General features: G+C 42.7%; 1 protein-coding gene across 2 annotated transcripts in view; it reads right to left on the reverse strand.

Annotated features, from left to right (window-relative positions):
* PLXNA1 (plexin A1) overlaps window positions 1-22870 on the reverse strand; it is a 529295-nt gene extending 506425 nt beyond the window's left edge. Inside the window, exon 1 of one of the 2 annotated variants that reach the window (XM_033926178.1) lies at window positions 22179-22870. The gene's annotated coding sequence lies outside the window, so the exon portion shown is untranslated. Of the gene's footprint in view, window positions 1-8448; window positions 8581-22178 lie in introns of those variants that run through there. The other variant, XM_033926177.1, reaches the window with a different exon arrangement.
* Window positions 22871-24307: the final 1437 nt, after the last annotated feature.

The raw sequence follows: 24307 nt of genomic DNA on the forward strand, positions 1-24307 counted from the left end.
AGCGGACAGTTGCCTCGTGTAGGGTCAATTTCAGGGTTGACCACCAATCCTCCACACTATCAGTCACTGCTTTGTCCTGCAGCATTTGATGGACGAAATCTCCCATGCGTGCGAAGTCAGTGCCCCGGAAATTGAGTACCTTCGTTTTTGTTTGCGATCTAGGGAAGCCCTTCCTAAGGTTGAACCATACCATGTTGTGGTCACTGGTGGCTAGCGTTTCTCCTACTGAGACCTCCGATACGCTTTCCCCGTTTGTGAGTACCAGGTCCAGGATCGCCTGGGCCCTAGTACCAATTGATTGAGCCGTACTCCCTTCATGGACGTTAATAGCCTCCTGCTACTACAAGTTGTTGCTGAGAGTGTGTTCCAATCTGCATCAGGCATGTTGAAGTCCCCTAGCAGAACAGTGTCCCCCCGTAGAGTGATGTTCTCTATGTCTTCAATTAGTTCCGTGTCCTGTTCCTCCGATTGTCTTGGAGGTCTGTATACCACTCCAAGATACAGGCATTTTTCTCTGCCTCTGGCCAGGTTTACCCAGATGGATTCCCCGGTGTACTTAACATCTGTGATCCTGGTTGTTTTGATGTTCTCTTTGATGTAGAGGGCTACCCCTCCTCCTGACTTTCCCTCTCTGTCTTGGCGAAGCAGGTTATATCCTGGTATAGTCATATCCCACCCATGAGAGTCTGTGAACCAGGTTTCGGATATTGCCACTATGTCCAGGTTGGCATTCACTATTTCTGTTTCCAGTTCTAGAAATTTATTCCCTAAACTGTGCGCATTAACACGCTTTGTATTTGCTAAACCCCTGTGGGGAATTTCCCATTTGAGTCAAAGTGTCTCCTAGTGAATCTTTTGCAATGTGGGTACTTACCTCGGACCCAGAAGCGGAGATTTGGCTCACCTCATCAGGATTGTTACATACTGCTCTGGTATATAAGTGGGTACCCTCCCCCAACCTAACTAGTTTAAAGCCCTACGAAGCAGGCGGGCTAGCCTATGTCCGAAGACGTTCTTACCTCTGCTGGTCAGGTGAAGTCCATCTGGTCCCTGAAGTCCCTGTAGCGCCTCTCCATGGTTCAGGAATCCGAAGTTCATGTCCCGGCACCATCCTTGCAGCCACTCATTTGTTCTCTGGATCCGCTCGTCCCTGGCCTTTCCCTTGCCCCTAACAGGAAGAATTGAAGAGAATACTACCTGTGCTCCTGACTGCTTCAGCCTCTCCCCCAAAGCTCCGAAGTCTCTAGGTATGTCTTCCGGGGCGTTCCTGGCTGTGTCATTCGTTCCGATGTGGATGAGCAGCATGGGGAAGTGATCTTGGGGTTTAAGAAGTCTATCAAGACAGGCAGTCACATCTCGTATTTTGGCTCCAGGCAGACAGCATATCTCCCTCGATTCCATATCCGGCCTGCAGATTGGTCCCTCGGTGCCCCTCAGCATGGAGTCCCCGATGACTATTATCCTGCGCTTCTTTTGGGGGGGTCGATCCGGTGTCCCCAGAGATGGAGCCGTGTGTTGAACCTGTTCCTGTGTTGCGTCGGTAGTCTCTTCCTGCAAGGCCTGGAATCTGTTCTTCAGGTTAAGTTGTGGAGTCGTTGTGGAGCTACCCTGGTAAGAAAAAGAAGAATTAATCAAGCAATTTCTAGGCGGTTTATACAGAAGAAGGCTGGACAATCTGCGAATTACAAAAAAGTTGGTAGCTGAGGCAATGAAGGTTTAGGAGCCACAGTGAGATTTTTTGAGCTGTGCTTCCCTAGTTAACCCACTGATCTAACCATTAGGCTATTATCAATTTCTTTCCCAATTATTCATAACATTCTATTTGCTTTTATGGCTAAATATTACGGTACATGGAAGTATCAGTGACATACCAAGGTGCAGAAGAGAAATTCTGCAGGTCAAATTCAGGATTCTCTAGTATTCTCATACATGTTCCATGTATGGAACCCCTAAAGGAAGAGGTGAGACTGTGATACAGGGAAGTTGGCTTTAATTTCATTTTTTAAAACTAGGCAATACTGGAGGGGAAGGAGGCACCTTTATTTTTATGATAAATTATTTTCTGGTTAAGGTAAAGTTTATCTGCCAGAGCTATTAATTCAAAAGAAGATACAGGAAATGTTAAATGAGATCGAGGGTGTACAAAGCCAACAGGGCACATCGCTTAGGGTGAAGTATTCCTAAGTGGTACTGTTACAAGGAGGAGATTAGAGATTTCTGAATAGAGAGCAGGTGGAGGAAGCTGAGCTAGCTCAGCTGTATTTAAATGAAGAGCAGACAAATGAATGTTTCCAAATTACCCAAATCAACTATTAATAATATGCAAATTTTAGATAGCAGCAAAAAAATAATACTTAAAATTTTAAATATAAGAAAGTTAGAATGTATGACACTGAAGCTGAAGGCATAATATTTATTTTATTTTCTGTATAAAATCTTATATACTGCCAAAGTGGTGCATATCATTTGAGGCAGTTTATGCCAAAATAAAATACATCAGTAAAATAATACAAATACAATTTTTTTAAAACCCACGAAACACATTCTGAGTTGTAAGGAAGCCCAGGACATTGCATCCTTTGGTTGACTGAGTAATATGCAGTGTAGGAGCAGCCAAAGGAAAGCTAGAAAAAAAGATAATAATCCTATTGGAAATTGCCAGAGGTTGTGGTGGGAGCAGATAGCATAGCTGGTTTTAAGAACGGTTTGGAAAAGTTCCTGGAGGAAAAGTCCATAGTCTGTTATTGAGAAAGACACGGGGGAAGCCACTGCTTGCATGGAATGTGGCTGTTCTTTGGCATTCTGAAAGCTTGCTATTCTTTGAGATTCTGCCCAGAATCTTGACACTCTTTGGGGTTCCAGAATTTTTTGTTACACTTTGGGATTCTGTAATGTTGCTACTCCTTGGGTTTTGGCCAGGTACTACCAACCTGGGTTGGCCACCTTGAGAATGGGCTACTGGGTTTGATGGACATTTGGTCTGACCCATTAAAGCTATTCTTATGTTCCTGGACAAAGGAGATGTATTGTTACTGTTTGACACTCTTCTATCCAGATTAGCCAACACTGGTATTTTTGACACTGCATTACACTGGTTCTCCTCTTTTTGAGACAAAAGAACACAGAGTGTACCACTGGGGGGGGGGGGGGTCTAACCTGTCACAACCCAAACTACTTAAATACGGCATACCTCAAGGTGCTTTGCCCTCACCGCTGCTTTTGAACTTGTTAGACAAGTTCTCGACATCATTTTAAAATACAGCATTAAGAATCACTCCTTTGCAGACGATATCCAACTCTACCTCACACTTGGAATGAACTGAGATGCACAAATAATTAAAAAAAAAAAAAAAACCACAACGAGGCTGTCTATCCGAAATCAAAAACAGGATTACATAGAGTATGACGGCAGAAAAGGGCCGACGGCCCACCAAGTCTGCCCACTCAAAGAACCACAAACAAGCTACAACTAAATGCATCCAAAACCAAACTTCTCTGGAGTCACATGAAAAACTGCACTCGCCCACCTCCTTCTCCTGGGATAATGCAATCCTCATTGCTAAGGACCAAGTTCACAGCCTAGGAGTTATACTTGACTCTGACCTGTCACTTACGAGCCATGTCTCCCAAATTGTTTCAACCTCTTTCTACTACCTACGCTAACTACAGAAAATTTTGAATATACTTCTCTGAAGCAGAATACACACAACTGCAACACTTATGTCAAGTGGCTCCTACCACAACCAGGGCCCATGTAAACTATAACTCCCGATACCCTCCTATGTCTGGGCATTTCAATCCATACCAGATCTTCTTTGGGGGATTCAAAGGCCCTGATGCTGCAAAGTGCGTTTAAAGTTTGGCGTAGTTTGAACGTCCAAGAGAGGCGTCCTTTGTAGAAGATTAAATGAATTGAAGTACGCCCATATTGAAGCCTCACCCATTCCGTTAGGCATGAGTTTTCCCAATGGGCATCCATGAAATTGTGGATGTGCCTACAAAGTGACAGCCACATCCTTTGGATGTCCATATGCCAATTATCACTCATTGAAACTCTTAAATGGCTCATTAACCACTTAGTTTGGACGCCTAAGTCTTGCTCAGCATTAGGTGGGATTTAGGCGCCCTTTATAGAATCGGGGCCAAAATATGCTGCCTTTCTAAAGAAATCTGAATAAAGAATGTGTGTGACTTAGAGGGGATATGATAGAAACTTACAAGATCATGAAAGGTATAGAGAAGGTAGAGAGGGGCAGATTCTTCAGACTGGCGGGGGCAACAATAACTAGAGGGCATTTGGAAAAATGGAAGGGAGACAGATTCAGAACAAATGCCGGGAAGTTCTTCTTCACTCAAAGGGTGGTTGATACCTGGAATGCACTTCCAGAGGAGGTAGTAAAGCAGAGTACGATTTTGGGTTTCAAAATGGGACTGGACAAATTTCTGAAGGAAAAGGGGATTGAAGGGTACAAATTAGAGGGGTACTATACAGTACAAATGCTTTAGAGTAATAGATCACTTACAGGTCATTGACCTGGGGGGCGGCCACGGGAGCGGACTGCTGGGCATGATGGACCTATAGTCTGACTCAGCGGATGCAATGCTTATGTTCTTATGCAACAGTGACTCATACAAGACAGGTGGAGCGAGGACTTCAATTAAAGATAGGTCAATTTTAACAGTATAGGAACAGTTTCTTTACCCAGTGTAAGAAATCTAACATTTGAGTTAGGTCTTATTTCAGTTGTAACTATTCTTTATAAGTTATCGTGGAAGGTTCCCAAGATAGCATGTAGGAGATTTAGTCAAAGTTGTTTTAGGGTTAGCAGTTATTATTGTGGGTGCTAATTAAGTAAAAATATTTTTTCCCCACTTCCCTGAAGTTTAATAATCCCACCATAAGCACATAAGCACATAAGCAATGCCTCTGCCGGGTCAGACCTGAGGTCCATCGTGCCCAGCAGTCCGCTCACGCGGCGGCCCAACAGGTCCAGAACCTGCGTAATAATCCTCTATCTATACCCCTCTATCCCCTTTTCCAACAGGAAATTGTCCAATCCTTTCTTAAACCCCAGTACCGTACTCTGCCCTATTACATCCTCTGGAAGCGCATTCCAGGTGTCTACCACCCGCTGAGTAAAGAAAAACTTCCTAGCATTTGTTTTGAATCTATCCCCTTCTAATTTTTCCGAGTGCCCTCTTGTTCTTTTATGTTTTGAAAGTTTGAAGAATCTGTCTCTCTCCACTTTCTCTATGCCCTTCATGATCTTGTAGGTCTCTATCATGTCTCCTCTGAGTCTCCGCTTTTCCAGGGAGAAGAGCTCCAGCTTCTCCAATCTTTCAGTGTATGAAAGGTTTTCCATGCCCTTAATCATTCGTGTCGCTCTCCTCTGGACCCTCTCAAGTATTGCCATATCCTTCTTAAGATGCGGTGACCAATACTGAACACAGTACTCCAGGTGCGGGCGCACCATTGCCCGATACAACGGCAGGATGACTTCTTTCGTTCTGGTCGTAATACCATTTTTAATAATACCCAACATTTTGTTCGCCTTCTTCGCGGCTGCTGCGCATTGCGCCGTTGACTTCATTGTTGTATCCACCAGTACACCCAAATCTCTTTCAAGGTTACTTCCCTCTAATACTAATCCCCCCATTTGGTAGCTGAACATCGGGTTCTTTCTCCCTATATGCATGACCTTGCATTTCCCTACATTGAATTTCATCTGCCATTTATTTGCCCACTCCTCCAGTTTGCTTAGGTCTCTTTGTAGGGCCTCACACTCTTCCGTAGTTCTGACCCTTCTACAGAGTTTAGTGTCATCCGCAAATTTTATAACTTCACATTTCGTCCCCGTTTCCAGGTCATTAATAAATACATTGAACAGCAGTGGTCCAAGTACAGACCCCTGCGGAACTCCACTCGTGACCTTTCTCCATCCCGAGTAGTGACCCTTCACTCCAACCCTCTGTCTCCTGCCTGCCAACCAGTGTTTGACCCATCTGTGTACGTCCCCTTCCACCCCGTGGTTCCACAGCTTCCTAAGTAACCGCTCATGGGGTACCTTGTCAAAGGCCTTTTGGAAGTCAAGGTAGATGATGTCTACAGGTTCCCCTTTGTCCAAATGGCTGTTTACCCCCTCGAAGAAGTGCAGTAAGTTTGTTTGGCACGATCTTCCCTTGCAGAAGCCATGTTGGCTCGCTTTCATCAGCCCATTTTTTTCTATGTGCTCACAGATGCTGTCCTTTATCAGTGCTTCTACCATCTTGCCTGGAACCGATGTCAAACTTACCGGCCTATAGTTTCCCGGGTCTCCTCTTGACCCCTTTTTAAAGATAGGTGTAACATTTGCTATCTTCCAGTCCTCCGGTATCTCTCCAGTTTTCAAGGATAGGTTGCAAACTCGTTGGAGTATTTCCGCTATCTCATTTCTTAGTTCTTTTAGTACCCTAGGATGGATTCCGTCTGGGCCTGGTGATTTGTCGCTTTTCAATCTATCTATCTGTTGGAGGACATCCTCATGGCTCACCTCTATTGCCGACAGTTTTTCTTCTTGATCACCATGGAAGATCACGTCGGGTTCCGGTACATTGGATGTGTCCTCGCTTGTGAAGACTGACGAGAAGAATTTGTTTAACCTGTCAGCTACCTCTTTTTGCTCCTTTATCACTCCCTTTTTATCTCCATCATCCAACGGTCCTACTTCCTCCCTCGCCGGTTTCTTCCCCTTAACATATCTGAAGAATGATTTGAAGTTTTTTGCCTCCCTGGCTAGTCTCTCTTCGTATTCTCTTTTCGCTCTCCTAACCACTTGGTGACATTCTCTTTGGCTTATCCTGTGTTCATCCCAGTTTTCCCCAGTCTGGTCCTTTTTCCATTTCCGGAATGATTTTTTTTTGTCTCCTATCGCTTTCTTCACCTCATTGTTTATCCATGCGGGGTCTTTTGTTCGGTTTTTTTTTGCACCCTTTTCTAAATATGGGGATGTACATATGTTGTGCTTCTTGCACTGTGCCCTTGAATAGAGACCAGGCTTGCTCTACAGTTTCTGTTTTCCTTGAGCTGTTTCTAAGTTTTTTTCTTACCATTGCTCTCATAGCATCATAGTTCCCTTTCTTGAAGTTGAGCGTTGTCACTGTGGTTCTTTTGCCTTTTGTTGTACTTACTCCTAATTTGTACTGGATCATGTTGTGATCACTGTTTCCTATTGGCCCTACTACTTCCACTTCTTTTGCAGGTCCCCCTAATCCGTTGAGGATTAGGTCAAGAGTGGCATCTCCTCTTGTTGGTTCCTTGACAAGCTGATCCATAAAGCAGTCGCTCACAGCCTCCAAGAATTCTGTTTCCCTCGCACAGTTTGAGTTTCCAATACTCCAGTTTATCCCGGGGTAGTTGAAATCTCCCATTACTGTCACATTCCTGTTGTTGCCTTCCCGCCTCAATTCTGCCGCCAGATCTTTGTCGTTTGCTTCCGTTTGTCCAGGTGGACGATAGTATAGACCCAATCTTATGTCAAGGCCACCTTTTCCTGGTAATTTGACCCATAATGACTCCAGTCCTTCCGCCTTTGGTTCTATATCCACTCTGGTCGAGGGAATGGTGTCTTTTATGTATAGTGCTATTCCTCCACCCTTCTTGTTGGTCCTGTCTCTTCTATAGAGTTTGTACCCTGGCAGCACTACGTCCCATTGGTTATCCTCGTTCCACCATGTTTCCGTGATTCCAATGATGTCTAGGTTTTCTTTTATGGCTATGGCTTCTAATTCTCCCATTTTGGACTTTAGGCTCCTTGCATTAGCGTACAAGCAATTTAAGTCCTGGTCTTTTCTTTTCTCTGGGATTACATACCATAGTCTGGGTAAGAAATGAGTAAACCCATTGGTGGGCATTTTCTAGAAGGGCTCGTGCTGATGGAATGGCAAATCTTTTTTCACATTGTGATCATAGAGTCAGTTAGGCATATAGGTTGATAGTTCTCCCTATATATAGGCTGAGACCATTTTCAACAAAGAATTTGAAGGCTGGAGTCAGAGCTTTGACGATGCAATGGTTCCAGATGGGTAGCTAGTGTATAGCGGCCCAGTCCTGGCGTGATGGGGTCATGGATGTCCAGATTTTTCAGTGGGCAAGCTGCTGCATTTTGCACATGTTGTAATCATTGTAGGTTCTTTGTAAATAGCCCCACAAACTCCCCTTAAAATCTATGGTAAATCAGGCCTGTCTGTGAAGGCAAGATCATGCGTGACCTCTAGACCTATGGCATCATCAGTCTACCAACTTTATTGCATCTTATTTCAGAAAAAGGTTCAACATTTCAATCCTTCTTCATCTTTAAAAGATACTTTCATCAAGTTCTGGCATTATCGTCTTACTCCTATTACCATCCCATAATTACCTGGGAGCATTTAAACAATTTATAAACATCTAAGAATAGAAGTCATACTCACTTTTGTTATGAAAGAAAAGAACGTTCTTTACAGTTTCCAAACAAGACGATTCCAATGAATAGTGCAGTTTCAAGGATTCCATGATGTATGCAAATCAAACTTTGACAAATGTGCCCCGAACAATGCAAGTAGAGGTAGACTGCAAAATCTGCACATTACAGAAAGTATCATCATTATACAGGAAGAGGAAACATTTTAATGGCATGGAGAACTAGTGAGGACACATGGGAGGAAAAGCTTGGAGCTTTTGGAATGTGGACAGAGGAGTGTTCGAAAATGAGTTCTTTAAGGGTACAAAAACCCCCCAATGTTATAAGTATTTTTTTGCAACAGATACTATTGCTTGGTATCTTTTCTGGAGGAATCAGGCATGTAGGTTTTAGATCACTGAGGAGTCAGTGCAGAAAGAAACAAAAAAATCTGAGCAAAGGACAGAAAATAAGATGGGGGAAGAGTGAAAAAGTACTAGGGGGAAGTTGCATTTTCTCAGTGATTATCCAATCAACCTATTTTAATTTGTTTGCCATCAGGAATGCTTTATGAGTGTTTTATCAGTTAAATCCTAAAAAATAGAAGTTTCAGACATAAGGAAAAAGGTTTCACTGGATTAAGTTAATATACGAGTATTTGTGACCAGGGTCCCAGGGTTATGTGCTCTTCTTCAGGTCAGAGTAAAACGAGTTAATAGGATAAAGGCTGGCTTTCACTATCATCTCAGTACATAGTAACATAGTAGATGACGACAGATAAAGCCCTGAATGGTCCATCCAGTCTGCCCAACCTGATTTTAATTTTTAAAAAAATTTAAATTTTTTCTCCTTAGCTATTTTGGGGCAAGAATCCAAAGCTCTACCCGGTACTGTGCTTGGGTTCCAACTGCCGAAGTCTCCGTCAAATCTCACTCCAGCCCATCTACACCCTCCCAGCCATTGAAGCCCTCCCCAGCCCAACCTCCACCAAACGGCCATAAACAGACACAGACCGTGTAAGTCTGCCCAGTACTGGCCTTAGTTCTTCAATATATACTATTATTTTCTGATTCAAGATCCTCTATGTTCATCCCACGCTTCTTTGAACTCCGTCACCGTTTTCCTCTCCACAATCTCACATGGCCATCATTTCTACCTATATTAGTGAAATAAGACAAAGACACACTGTTCTTCTCTTCTTTTAAAAGGATATCAAAAATTTTTTTTTTTTTAAATTTCTTTATTCATTTTAAAGACATAAGTGCAAAATAAAATACAATCATATAATTTTATAAAAGCACTTAACTACAATTACAATTATAATCTATGACAAAAAGATTATCACCCCCACCCCGTAATTATATCTAAGAACTAGACTATAATTGAGAATTGAAAAATACATTCCAACCCACCCACCCTGGATATGTATGACCAAAGGGCATAATCAGCAATCACTCTTTGCAAACTTTTGTCAATGGCTCCCAAATATGGCCATACATCAGGGATATTATAAGAAGTTTCTGGATATCCAAAATTCTGAACTGTGACCTGACAGTCTAAGGCACCATTAAAACAAACCAAGGCCCAGATTCTCAAAACCTTACACACTATCACTAAACTTGTCTTCCGACGGATTAGCAAAATGATTTAACTCTGTCTTTAGCAAGGTTTCCAGCGGTCTCCGACACTGTCATGCAAATGGGCTCTTCAACATGGAAATGAGCACTCTGGTGGATTCTTTACAATTGCCGAGCCATTTTCTAAGAGCGGCGTCAGCTTTTGGTGACAAAAATCAGTGAATGGTCCAGGGATGCCAGTACAATGACAGCACTGTTTAAAATCACAGCATGGCAGTGTTGGAGACTGCTAGAAAGCCAAATGGCCCCTACCCTCCAGCAGCGGGAGAGATGCCCACTCTCTCCCACCACAAATAACCCCCCCCCCCCCATGCAGCAGCGACCCCATAGGAGGGGCCTTATACAAACTGGGCCAGAGCCTCAGGTTCCTCCCCAGTGCATCCCAGGACGCACTGAGGAGGGGAAAGCCCATTATGGAAGAGGCGTGCCAGCTGGCCGGAGGGAGTAGGCATCCTTCCAGTCAGCCAACTAATCCAATGTACAGGGGAAAGGGGTCAGAGGAGGGGGGATGTTGTGTGGCAGCAGGAGAGAATAGGCATCTCTTCTACTGCTGGGAGTGGGGGTTGCCACTACAGGGAAAGTGTTTGTGGTGAGAGAGTGGGCATCTCTCCCACTGTTGGGGTGGGGCGAGTTCGCTTGGCAACAGGAGAGTAGGTATCTCTTCCGCTGCAGGGGGGAAGTGTGTTGGTTGGCAGCGGAAAAGACTGAACATCTCTCCTGCTGTTGTTGTGTTTTGGGATTTTGTTTTTTTCTTTTTGTGTTTATTCTGCACATGTCCATCGCTATCACCAGTGATGGGCACATACAAATTTAGCGAATTTTTGCTACTCTCCGCCAACCTCATTTACATGAGCGTTTTTCGGAGAATGACTTGCTTTTTTTAATTTGTTACCAGAAATGGCTGCGATAGCAGCCCATCATTTTTTTACCGCGGTTTTGTTTTTTAAAGAATCTAGACCCTAGGCCCAAGTGAGGATTGGTAGGATTAAAGTTCTAAAATATTGTCATTCTTCCATTTCCACGGCAGGAGCTTCTGGGTGTAGCTGACAGGCAGCGAAAGCTCACACACAACAATAAGAAGTTGTGTGGGAGTGTTTTGACATTCAGGCTCTTTATTTCTTTCACTTTCAACAGAGCTTTTAACAATTCTCAATAAAAGGAGGGAGGGGGAGGAATTGCTTCTGCTGGAGTGACTCCATCCTTGCTCTCTCTTGAGTTCTCGATCGGGTAGTGAGCATTTTCGCATGTGCAGACTTCAGTCTCTAAGCTAAACGATCCCAGTCTGCAGATGAGAGCAGCCTACATCACAGCGAGCGGCATTTTCAAAGCCAGCTGGTTGAAGCTCAAGAGGGGTGTATTATGAATTTGCAGGGATTGTGTGTAAAAATGATTGCCTAATGTCTTTTCATGCATATTTTTACCCACAGAGAGCACAGGCGTTGCTGGATGGGCTTTAGACTTGTGTGTATACTTTTGGATTTAATAAAGAAATGTGCACACGTTTTTTTCAACTGGTTTCTTTTTTCTTTCCAAAACTGTTTACTAAAGCAGACAAAATACAAAGAAACCAGCAGATACCACATTTTCCAATATACGCAAATACAAACAGCTAAAACATGTGAGGACAAGTAGAGTCCAGGCTTGGGTTCTTAAAACGCAGACTTGGCCAATACCCTCTTCCCCGACTGATGACCCTCCCCTCCCCCCAACCCTTCCTCAAACAACTGGGGTACCACCGGCTTCCGTAACCTGTTGACCACTTGACTTTTGATCAAAGGGGGGTAAGGTGTCCAAATAAGATGCCCAAATAGATAAGAAAATCTTGCAAAGCAGATGGAAGTGTGTGCAGGTATTTTCAGTGGAATAATTTTCAAATTAACAGTAGACACATGCTTTCCCTTTGAAAATTTGTACATGTCCTGGCTGCGCAAGTTAGGTGGGCTGTTCAGAATTATCCCTTTTAAGAACCATTTTCAAATGGATCTATCTGCCTAAAAAATTACATGCAACTAGACGAGATCATTTGAAAAATGCTCCCCTCCCCCCAATGTGGATACACAACGCCCTGCATTGCTAGTCTAAAATATAAACACTTGCCCTCTGAAGAATTAGGACTTATTTATTGGCTCAATTTTCTATACCACTCTCCCCAGAAAGCTCAGAACAGTTTACATGAATTTATTCAGGTACTTGAGCATTTTCTCCATCTATCCTGACAGACTCACAGTCTATCTAATGTACCTGGGGCAATGGGAGGATTAAGTGACTTGCCCAAGGTCACAAGGAGCAGCGTGGATTTGAACTCACAGCCTCAGGGTGCTGAGGCTGTAGCTTTTAACCACTGCACCATACAATACTCTTCTAGGCCTTGAAGAAACACCGACAGTATCTTTCTCCAAAACCATCTCTTGTCGATACCACATTTCCTATACAAATCTACATTTCCCTTTTCAGTATTCTATTTATGTCATACAATAAGTAAGGAATAACAATGCATTATCGTATGGGTTATATGCTCATAAATACACATCCCCCTGACTGTATTATGCTGAAAGCACAAAGAAACAGCTAATAAAGTACAACCTACAGTCTCACCAGTATCTAATGGTGTTTATAAAATATTTTGACTGGAAATTATAGCGCCAGTTTATCAAAGACACAGCATGCAATGCTTGTAACAGAAAGGCTCAGCCTGGCTGAGAAAGTTAGTCAAAGCACTCTGCTTCTCTAACCAAGTAACACTGTGAAAGAGCAATGAGATTAACCTCCCAGTTACTACTACTGCTTATCACTTATATAGAGCTGAAAGGCATATGCAGCGCTATACATGTTGACATTTACAGACAGTCCCTGCTCGGAAGAGCTTACAATCTAACTTGGACAGTCAGAGATGACATATAATAATAATAATAATTTACTGTTTATATACCGCCAAAGCCAAAGTAGTTCGAGGCGGTTTACAATAAAGAAGAGCTGGACATACAGCGAAAAAAAAACCCAATGAAGTCTTTGAGTACGTGAATATTTGTACAGAGTAAGGTAACATTGTAGGGGCGGGTTTACAATAAGGGCTGGTCATACAGTGTGGGATAAGCAGTGAAGACTTTAGGAATTCTTGGTCACAACTCGGTTGGACAGGTTGGTTTTAACTAGATTTCTGAAGTTGAGGTAGGATGATGAGTGCATGATGATGCTGCTTAGCCAGTCATTCTGTAGAGTTGCTTGGAAGGCAAGCGTTCCGTCAAGGAATCTTTTGTATCGGCAGGTTTTTATTGTAGGGTGGCTAAACATGTGTATTCTGCGTGTAGCCCTGGTGGAGCAGTCTAGTTTAAAGTGGGAGACCAGGTATAGAGGGGCCAAACCGAGAATGGATTTGAAACAGAGGCAGGTGAATTTGAACAATACTCTTGCCTCCAGGGGCAACCAGTGGAGTTTTTGATAGTAGGGGGTTATGTGATCCCATTTCTTTATGCCGAAAATCAATCGCACAGCTGAGTTTTGTATGATTCGGAGTCTTTGAATGGTTTTCTTGAGAGACCCCCAGATAAATGATATTGCAATAGTCGAGTAGGTTTAAAATGGAGGATTGCACCAGTAAGCGGAATGATGTTGTATCGAAGTACTTTCTGATGGTTCTTAGTTTCCATAGTGTCGAGAAGCCTTTTTTGATCAGTAGCTCTGAGCGCATATCTAGAGTGAGATAGGATTTTTTATGGTATCGACAATAGGGAAGTTCTGTCCGTTCAGGGTTATTGTAGTATCTTTGATTTTGTCATTTGGGCTTGCCAGGAAGAATTTGGGTTGGGGATGCAGAAAGCAAGGTAAGAGGAGTTAGGAGTCAAAAGCACTCTCAAAGAGGTGGACTTTTAACTGGACCCTGAACACTGCCAGAGACGGAGCCCGCCGTAAGGATTTGGGCATAGGGCACAGCAAGGCAGAAGGGACGGAGTCTGGAGTTGACAGTTGAAGAAAAGGGCACAGATAGGAGGGATTCACCTGCCGAGCGGAGTTCTCGGGGGGGGGGGAGGTCATAGGGGGAGATAAGTGAAGAGAGATAGTGAGGAGCAGCTGAGTGAATGCATTTGTAGGTACGTAAGAGGAGTTTGAATTGTATTCAGAAATGGATGGGAAGCCAATGACATGACTTTAGGAGCGAGGTAACATGACTATCTACTAAACCAGTGGTTCAAACAGGCTTTTAGAGCAGTGTTCTTTAAAGCAAGTCCCAAGGGGTCAGTGCCATAGTAAGTGACAGCAAAGTCCTGTCAGATACACAGCCCTGGGAAAAGTGAGGGAGCAGACTCTCGGGCCGCTGTGATAAATAAATGAATGACTGGGACTGGAAGTCTGCTTTCCTCACCGTGTCTTCGTCCTCACCAGCTCAGTCTAAGGCCTCAGATGGCACTGAAAGGTTTCCTGGCGCTGGCAAGCACAATGAATGCACATGAAGCAGCAATGAAGCAAAACTGACAACGTGGCCACTGAACCTCCACATCTGATTAGCACTTGAAACGCTTGACTTGAACTCTTTCATGCATCTTCCAATCCTGACATTTTTTTTTTCTTTACATCCAAATTGAAAAGCAAATATGAATAATTACTTGAGCTTCCCTCGTGTACACACTTCAACTTAATCTTCATTCCTTAAATTTTAACTTAGGTATTCTAAAACTGAAAGTAAGAGTATGTAAGATTATATGGCTCAGTAAAAACCCATAATCCAGTCATCTTGAAGTCTTGTAGTTAACAACATAAGAATTGCCCTACTAGGACAGAACGAAGTTCCATCAAGCCGGATGGACCATTCGGGTCTTTATATGCCGTCATCTACTATGTTACTATGTTACTATGTAAGCCCAGTATCCTGTTTCCAATAGTGGCCAATCCAGGTCCCAAGTACCAGGCAGAAACCCAAAGAGTAGCAACATTCCAGAGCTGAGATTGTGATGTCATAATGCCTCATTCCACCAATGCTTAAGAGCCAACCTGTCGTCATCTTCTATGTTTCTATGTTTCAACCTCAGCAGTGATGTCACAATGACTTGATTATCATGTACTTGGCTCACATAAGAATGACCAAACTGGGTCAGACTAATGGTCCATCTAGCACCAGTATCCTGTTTCCAACAGTGGCCAACCCAGGTCAAGTTCCTGGCGAGATCCTAAGTAGCAAAACAGATTCTATGCTGCTTATCCTAGGACTAAGCTGTGGATTTCCCCAAGCCATCTGCTTTCTCTCCTATGTTCAGGGTTCAATAGTTTTCTAAATCAACAGAGAGAGGAGGACTGATGCAGGTTAAGGGGCTGCCATGGTCTGATCAAATTCAAAATTAAAAAAGTGAAATTTGGACTCAGGCCTCATGATTGCTGTATGGGTTTATTTCTCCATGTATGAATCTCGTAAGTGCCAGAGAAGAGCTAATGTATTCCAGCACTCCTCGCTCTAATCTGACTCATGAAGCATAAAACTGTGATGCCACAATCAGAAAAGCTGACTTGGGAACTGCCAGAATATTCTTTAACAGTGGCGATATGTATTCTTTTGAAAGGACACCAGAAATGTCAATGACATTCAGGGCTTGATTTGTAAACGTAAAGGAAGTGGAACTGCAGACAGGGCTGACTCAATCATTAGCAAGACTAGGTGGTCACTTAAGACAGCAGAAAGCAGCATCAGTCAATGCAAAACAACTGATCTTACTGGCCACAAAGAGCTACTATTTATTTATTCAATTTTCTATACCATTCTCCCAGGGGAGAACAGTTTACATGAATTTATTCAGGTACTTGAGCATTTTGGGGCTCACAATCTATCTAATGTACCTGGGGCAATGGGGGGATTAAGTGACTTGCCCAGGGTCACAAGAAGCACTGTGGGGTTTGAACCCACAACCTCAGTGTGCTGAGGCTGTAACTTTAACCACTGTGCCACACTCTCCCCCTTATAACCAGCTCTCAAGTTTACAAAGCAGTTTACCCTGTCTGTCCTGGTGGGCTCACAATCTATCTGATGTACCTGGAGCAGTGGAGGATAAGGTGACTTGCCCAAGATCATAGGGAGCAATGCAGGGATTGAACCCATAACCTCAGGGTGCTGAGGCTGTAGCTCTAACCTCTGCGCCACACTCTCCTCCAATACAAGGGAGCCAAGTATAGAACAATGAAGCCATTGTGACATCACTGATGAGGTTGGCTCTTATTGGTGGAATGATACATTATGACATCAGGGAAAGGGATAGGGGACTTGCATACTGCCTTTTTGTAGTTTTACAACCACACTCAAAGCGGTTTACATACAGGTACTTCAAGCATCGTCTCTGTCTGTCCCCTGAGGCCATGGAGGATTAAGTGACTTGCCCAGGGTCACAGGGAACAATGCAGCCATAGCTCTAACCACTGTACCATACTCTCCTCCACTAGCAGCTACTTAACCTGCATGATTATAGGATGTTGAGTTTTAATCATCAAAATTTTCTTAAAGTTGCAGGCTAGGAGCCTAAAAGTTAATTGAAGGAAGCGTAAGGCTGAAGTTGTTCCAGGGCGCCTGATACCATTTCACCAGCTTTTGCCTGTAGACCAGGGGCAGGAGCAACAGGACCAAAGGGACTGGATGACTCTTCTCTGCTCCAAGTCCCCCCACCCCGCTTCTCTGCAGGCTGCCTGGAAGTGAGGGGCTGGAGCACCTCTGCTGCTCTGGAGTCTGAAAGAAGTGGTGGAACCGTGTTCCAGGCTGTCCCCTTAAATCATGACCATGTTTCGTATATAATTTATGTTGGTTTTAATACAAAATAGGGGAAAATCCCCATTTTTTGTGCGTGTGTCTTAGTACACTGACCACATGACTCCAAAGTGAAAAAAGGAATCTTAAAATCATGAATAATAAACAATTCTATAAAGACATGGAAAATGAAAACGTTTGGCCCACAGATCCTAAACAGTTGACATTCAGAAAAGCACTCTTTCTGTATCAATATGATTTTTTTTTTATTGTTCCTGTGAGAAATTTTCTAACCTTTACTTCTCGCCTTGCCTAAATTTCACTGGAAACATCTCACACATCTACCTCACCCCATGTGATAATGATTCAGGTCAATTCAAAACTACAGCTATGAGCAGCCGTAAGCTTTCAGGAGAATTTGTCTAGTTATATTAGCTGCGTCTATTTAAAAGACCCCAAGAAAACAGGAAATTAAAAGTTACTGAAGCTTGGGGAAATCTTTCGTTAGATAGGAATGAATGAATAATACTTTTTTTTTTGGCATCTTCATACATCAGCGCTTTTCACAAATGAAAACACATTCCCCTTAGGATTAAACTTGGACTAACCACAAGTCTTCAGAATCTGAAAAGCTGCTTTGAGTGGAGCCTTGTAGTTGGCCTCAAGTTAAACCCTACCCAAGTACAGCCAGTGATGTTCCAATGTCTCAGTCATAGGCTTACAATTTTGCTTTGTAGGAATGGATTAACCTGAATGTAGTTCGTTACCCGTTTAAAAGTTGGATTATTTTATTTTGCATCCAACATTTTAAAAGATTTCAGTGATTTCACCCAAACGAAGGCTTCTCCTAGGCACTCTGCTCTACACCTATGAAGATGACATGCATCTACTCACACCAGTTGAACCACACTTACCCGCAGCGCTGGATAAACTTGCTACCAGTATAACAGCAGTTCAAAGTAGGCTAAAAACAACAAAAGTAACCAGATCCCAAGTAAAACTGAGGTTCTGAGGAACTCGAACACAAATGGGTACACACCCGACATCAAAATCTCTTCTGGAAGATATGAACACTTTAAATCAAGAACCCTGGGGTACAGCTACACTCAACATGCTGATCTCCCTAAATCTAAGCAACTTTCAGGAGCTACCTCTATCATTTGCGATAACTATACTGCCTTTTTCCAGACTGAGAAGTCTTGCCAGTGTGATTCAGGATGTTGATAGAAGGTTGTAAGTAACATGAGTACGTCACATCAGTTCTACAAAAATTTCACTGACTACCCGTACAATCTAAGGCTAAATTTAAAATGTCTGACATTCAAGGCCCTTAAAGGAAACGGGTCAGAGTACACAAACAGGATACCCCTCTAGACACCCCCAAGATAAGGTCCTCCCAAGAAGTATCCATAACCACACCCTCTCCGAAGAACATCGCACCATTGAGTCTTCTCCTATGTAGCCCCCACACACCCCAGGTGAAGGCTTGGTTCTTCATCCGAGCCTGTAACATAGGAAGCCACTAAACTAGTTACCCCCATTTTCTTGCTGTAGGCCTTGGGTGGCTTTCTTCAAAAAGGTGGCAAAAGAATCCCAATCAATCAATCAATACATTTTATTCTAGTTAAGGCTTTGATTTAAGAAATAAGAATTGCCCTACTGGGACAGACTGAAGGTCCATTAAGCCTAATATCCTGTTTCCAACAGTGGCCAACCCAGGTCCCAAGTACCTGGCAGAAACCTAAAGAGTAGCAACATTCCAGAGCTGAGATTGTGATGTCATAAAGCCTCATTCCACCAATACCTAAGGGTCAACCTCATCAATGATGTCACAATGGCTTGATTGTTCTATACTTGGCTCACATAAGAATTGTCATACTGGGACGGACCAAAGGTCCATCAAGCCCAGTAGCTGTTTCCAACAGTGGCCAACCCAGGTCCCAAGTACCTACCAATAGCTAGATCCCAAGTAGTAAAACAGATTTTATGCTGCTTATCCTAGGAATAAGCAATGGATTTCCCCAAGACATCTCAATAATGGCCTATGGACTTCTCTTTTAGGGAATACAGGAAAGCAAAAAAGAAGCCTGGAGCTTATGTGCTGTCTTTCAGTGATCAACAAAATGTACTTATTTTCTGCACATACATAACACACATGTACAGTAACTGACATACAGTGTGTTCCAGCATATGCACGGTCCTGTCTCTCCAACGCCTTTGTTTTTCAAACCTTGATGCGTAATCCTTTCTATAAATTGTTTTTCCAGAGCAAAGATGATAATGTCCATCAGTGGGCTGGAATCTTATTATGTCTGTTAATGGACAATAGAAGTTTCATTGCTGGTGAAAAGTTCAGGGTGACATTATGATAAAAACCACAAAAGTAGAAACTGAGATGTACAGTAATTGACAAATTGTATTTACAACGATCTTTGGATTTTGTTTTGTATAAACACATGAATAACTGCAAGAGGTGTTTCATATTTACTTAGGGCTCCTTTTTACAAAGGTGCGCTTGCCACTACCGCCTCCTTTTAAGCAGGCGGTAGTTTTTCGGCTAGCCCGCGCTAATCCTGTGCGTGCGCTAAAAACACTAGCACACCTTTGTAAAAGGAGCCCTTAGTGTGTGGGGGGGAGGGAGAATTAATGTGCATATTTTTGAAATGTTCACATGGTATATATCTAGAATTTTAGTTTCAACAGAGGCTTGGATCCGGTTCTCATTCCACTCTAGCCCTAAGCAGGGGTGTGGCAGAGCTCCAAGTTCAGGAAGCATGGGAAGAAACCTCAAATATGCCATTAATTTTCAATGCTGGCTATTAAAGACTTTCCATGTTTGAGAGAGACACTAGAGGTTTTAATGGGAACGGGATTGCGGGATTCCCCCAGGCTCACGGAACTCCCATGGGGAAACCCCCAGGCTCACAGGGCATGGGGAAACCCCCTCAGGCTCACAGGATTCCCACGGGGCTGGAACTGGGGTTCCTGAGGCCTTGAAAGAGAATTTAAAGATAAACAAAATGATGGAAAAACAAAATGTCCAACCAGCAACAGAAAGGGAGATGTTCATTTTGAGGGGGGCTAAGCTCAAAGTTGGAGGCCCAGCTCCTCTCATGGTTATGCCACCAATTGTGTTTAGTACAAAATGAAGTACATGCTGAGTTTGTTTTGAGGTTTCCAGTGCAGTTTTGGCACATTTTTCTTGTGCAGCCATGGTTCTGAAAAGTGCCTCTCTCAATTCTGCTTTAAATGATTTTGATGTATTGTTCAATTTTTTTTACTCATTGCTGCATTAAAAATCATGTGTGTATGTTGGAAGGACCTCTCACAAGTTACCTATGCCAGATGGTGGAACCAGATTTGTTTGCTCTACAGATATGAGCTTTATATTGGCCAAAAAAATCCAACTCTATTTCTTTTAACAAGAAATGATGGACTCTACAATCACATGACCTAATGTCTATTCTAATTATTTCCAGTGATGTATGCATCTCTTATTTCTGTTCACTGTTATTAGTTTATATTGTACTTTATTGTTGATTTAAATAAACCATAAGACTTAAAAAAAAAAAAATCAAAACTGTCAGAAGTAATTGCTGCTTTTTAGGGGGGGGGACAGGAAAGGACTTGTGGTGTGGACAAGTGTGGACTGAGGGCTTCAAAATAGTACCTGGTGGGCCCCATGCGGCCCATGGGCCATGAGTTTGAGACCGCTGGTTTACACTAAACTGGGGAAATGAAAAAGGTTTGACTATAGCACGTAGTTAGTTGAGAAAAGTACTTTAGTCTATGGAGAAATTCTCAATAAGTTTGTTGCATTTCTCTTGCAGCTACATTTCCTGCAGTCCAACAAGACCAATTTCTTAGACCATAAGGAAGGTCATTTTGTAACAGGGCTTCCTAACTTATTTATTTAAAAATTTATATACCGCATAATAACTATGTGGTTTACAAAATTACATGCATGCATATTTAACAAATGCTAAACAGGTTTCAACAAAAAAAACACAGGGCGTTAACAGTATCATTATCAAAATCGTCTTTAAATTTATCCTACAAACCCAGAAGTGCCTCTGCTCATCAGGGTAAAAGTCCCATCCCCAGCTGTACCCCTAGAAATGCTTCCACTTATCACAGGGTAAAAGCTGTGTGAAATGGCTGACTTTGAAATTTGCTTTATATTGTTTAAGTTGAATGCCTCTTACAGAGAGGTATGAGATAATGTATTGTATCCTTGCACAAAGTTATTTTCTTGGTAATTTTAGAACATTTACTGAGCCTCTCAGGAGGGGACCTGGAACACTGCAAGGCAAGAAACAAAAGAGCTTTCTGATGCACATGAAGTCAAATTATAGAAGTCTGTTGTTTTTTTTTATATTAAAATGTAATTTTAGTGCTGTTTATCCACAGGGAGCATTTTAACTTGGCCAATTTGTGCAAGCCATCTAAATTGAGAAGTTCCTATATATCGAAACAACTAATATTGAATATCCCAGCACACAAATGCTTCTAATCTCACACCAGGTATGGAAGACCACCCAGTGTGCACCATTCACTCATACTCAGCACATCTATATAGTTGAGAGGGAAAAAAATCCAAGTCTCTCTCAATCAGGAAGGATAAGCACAGACCATCAGGTTTAAAAAAACAAACAACCAAACAAATTCCACTCAAATAATACTGAGCATCTTGCAGAAGAAAATATTTCATTTCTCCGAGTGGGCCCCTGTCACTAGCCCCAAGTTCCATATTGGTTCTTTCACAGCTATCTTTCTTAATTTCATACCTCTGGCTCTCTTGTGTCCATCAATATGTATCAGGTCCATAGGCAGCCCAATGCTTTTTTTGTTGGGGGGGGGCAAGCTCCACCCCAGACCCCATCCCCATAATAGTAATAATTGTAACACAAAATTTTTTCCATTCATTTTTCATATATACACAGACACAATATAATCTTATTAACAATACATAATGATTAACCACAAAATTAAACTCCACAAAGCACACTGTACGTATGCTTCTCAAGATTCATTCCTAGCAGAACAAAGATAACCCCTATGCAAATATGACACAAAAAACTAAAAATACTAATAAATACAAATGAAGCCCTAGGATGATTCAAAACTGCATGCTATACAACCCCCAAGAAATAGAAACAAGTGCATTTCTGGAAAATATATTACATTACATTGGTTCTGTGCAGTTTACAGGTCAAGTTACTCACAATGTAGTAGATGACAATCAATCATCACATTGAAGAGAAAATACATTTTAAGAGCCAAAATTAGTCATGATATTTCCCCAAAAGGCTGAATAAGATGTGAAAATTGGGATATGAATCCCAATTTCAAAAGAAACGTTTCTAGACCCCTCCCTGGACTTTCTCAGAAGTGCATTTGCCCTACCTTTGCTCGTCTGCTGCTTTCAAGCCAAGTCTTAGCCATTTGCTCGTTTTCTGCATCTGGAGTTATTTCTTGGGTCTGGCCAGGGGCGCAGAGCTAGGCAGTGGCCTTGCTCGAGAGGAGAGAAACGACAGCAGCTTCTGTGGGGCTCTGGCCAGGGTCACTGGAGAAATCTCCAATGGGACACAAGAGTCTGTCCTCCACAGGTGGCTGCACGCGCTCCTTCCCGCCCAGGATGGCTGCACGCGCTCCTAAGAGCACGAGACCATCCCGCTGAGGTGAGCTCGCGGACGCTGAAGCCGGGCCCCAGCAAGTTCAGCTGGGCACGTGCTCGGGATGCTTTTCGGACGGCTCAGAGTAAGTTCGATCCGCTCGGGGGCGGCTGCGCGAGATCGCGTTTCTTCAACAGCTGAGCAGCAAAGAGCAGGAGCGCGCGGCGCTGAGCGGCTTCTTGACTGTCTCGCGAGAATTCGGAGGGAAGTGGGCCGGGGCAGTGCCAAGTTGGGGGGCGGCTATGCGCCTCTGTAAAAGAGGCGTTAATGTATGATTCATGTTGGTATAGGAGTTTATATTTCTTTTTTTAATTACAATTCACATATATCCACTTACTAAAGAAACATGGAAATAAAAAAAACCCTTTTAAATGTAGCATATTTCTATTAGAAATAATATACTTCTCCTAGATTAGGCCACAAGGAAAGGAATCCAAAAGTACCCTAGTAATATCATTAAAGCAAGGCAATAACAATCATCAGCGCTAATTTTTATATACCAGTACCCTGGAATACCCTTCAACCTTAAGCTAGAAAGGCTTTCAATTGTGCAGGAACAAAAAATATATATATTTTAAACCCTAAACCCCTCTTGTACAAAGCCCTTTATGGGCTGCGGGACCAGCCACTAACACAGCTTTGTAGAAGAGGAGGTAAATGTGGCCCCTAAATCCAAGGTCTCATCCATAAGCAAGAAAAGATTATATATTTCTTTTAATGTATGTTTATTTGTCTGAGTATCCCCTGAAGAAGGCATTTTCTACCTGCCGAAACTGGGGTCCAAGTCAGAACTTCATTTCAACAGGACTTTGCTTCAATGGACTACTGTTGATCTAGATCACTGGTTCCCAACCTTGTACTGGAGGACCACCAGACCAATCGGGTTTTCAGGCTAGCCCTAATGAATATGCATGAGAGAGATTTGCATATAATGGAAGTGAGAGGCATGCAAATCTGCTCCACGCATATTCATTAGGGCTATCCTGAAAACCTGTTTTGCCTGGGGTAGGCAATTCCGGTCTTTGAGAGCCACAGACAGATCAGGTTTTCAGGATATCCACAATGAATATGTATGAGATGGATTTGCATGCTCTGCTTTCTTGAAATGCAAATCTATCTCATGCATATTTATTGTGGCTATCCTGAAAACCTGACCTGCCTGTAGCTCTCATGGACCGGAATTGCCTACCCTGATCTCGATCACATGCATAGACTTGTTTAGAGACCGTTTCTATTAATTGAAATAAATTATCATCTTTCTTGCCTTTACTTTATTTTTCACACAGCCTAAGGCAAGAATCTTCTTTCCTTTTTCCTGTGCTGTTGATCACAGGGCCATTGCATCTCATGCTCTCATTTCCAAAGTCTCAATGTGGCTAATGTCCTATCTATGAAGGACCAGGATTCCCTCTTTTGCTAGTAGCTGCATCAAAGGTTAATGTGGCTCTTCCTCAAAACATCCATGCTCCTGTGTGATAAATGCAAGTTCCACATGTGAGAACCAGGGGACTGGTCTCGATTCCCAATGCAGCTCCTTAACCCTCCATTACAAAAACATAAGAACTGCCTTACTGGACCAGAGCAAAGGTCCTTCATGTCAAGTATCCTGCTTCCAACAGCGGCCAACCCAGGTCCCAAGTAGTAAAACAGATTTTATGCTGCTTATCCTAGATTTTCCCAAGGCCTGTGGACTTCTGTTGTAGGAAACTATCCAAGCCATTTTTAAAACTTGCTAAGCTAACTGATTTCACCACATTCTCCTGCAACGAATTCAAAAGTTTAGTTATACGTATGAAGAAATATTTTCACTGGTTTAAATGAGTAGCTTCATCGCATTTCCTCTAGTCCTAGTAGTTTTGG

The sequence above is a fragment of the Geotrypetes seraphini genome, chromosome 17 (assembly GCF_902459505.1).
Source record: "Geotrypetes seraphini chromosome 17, aGeoSer1.1, whole genome shotgun sequence".
NCBI lineage: Eukaryota > Metazoa > Chordata > Amphibia > Gymnophiona > Dermophiidae > Geotrypetes > Geotrypetes seraphini.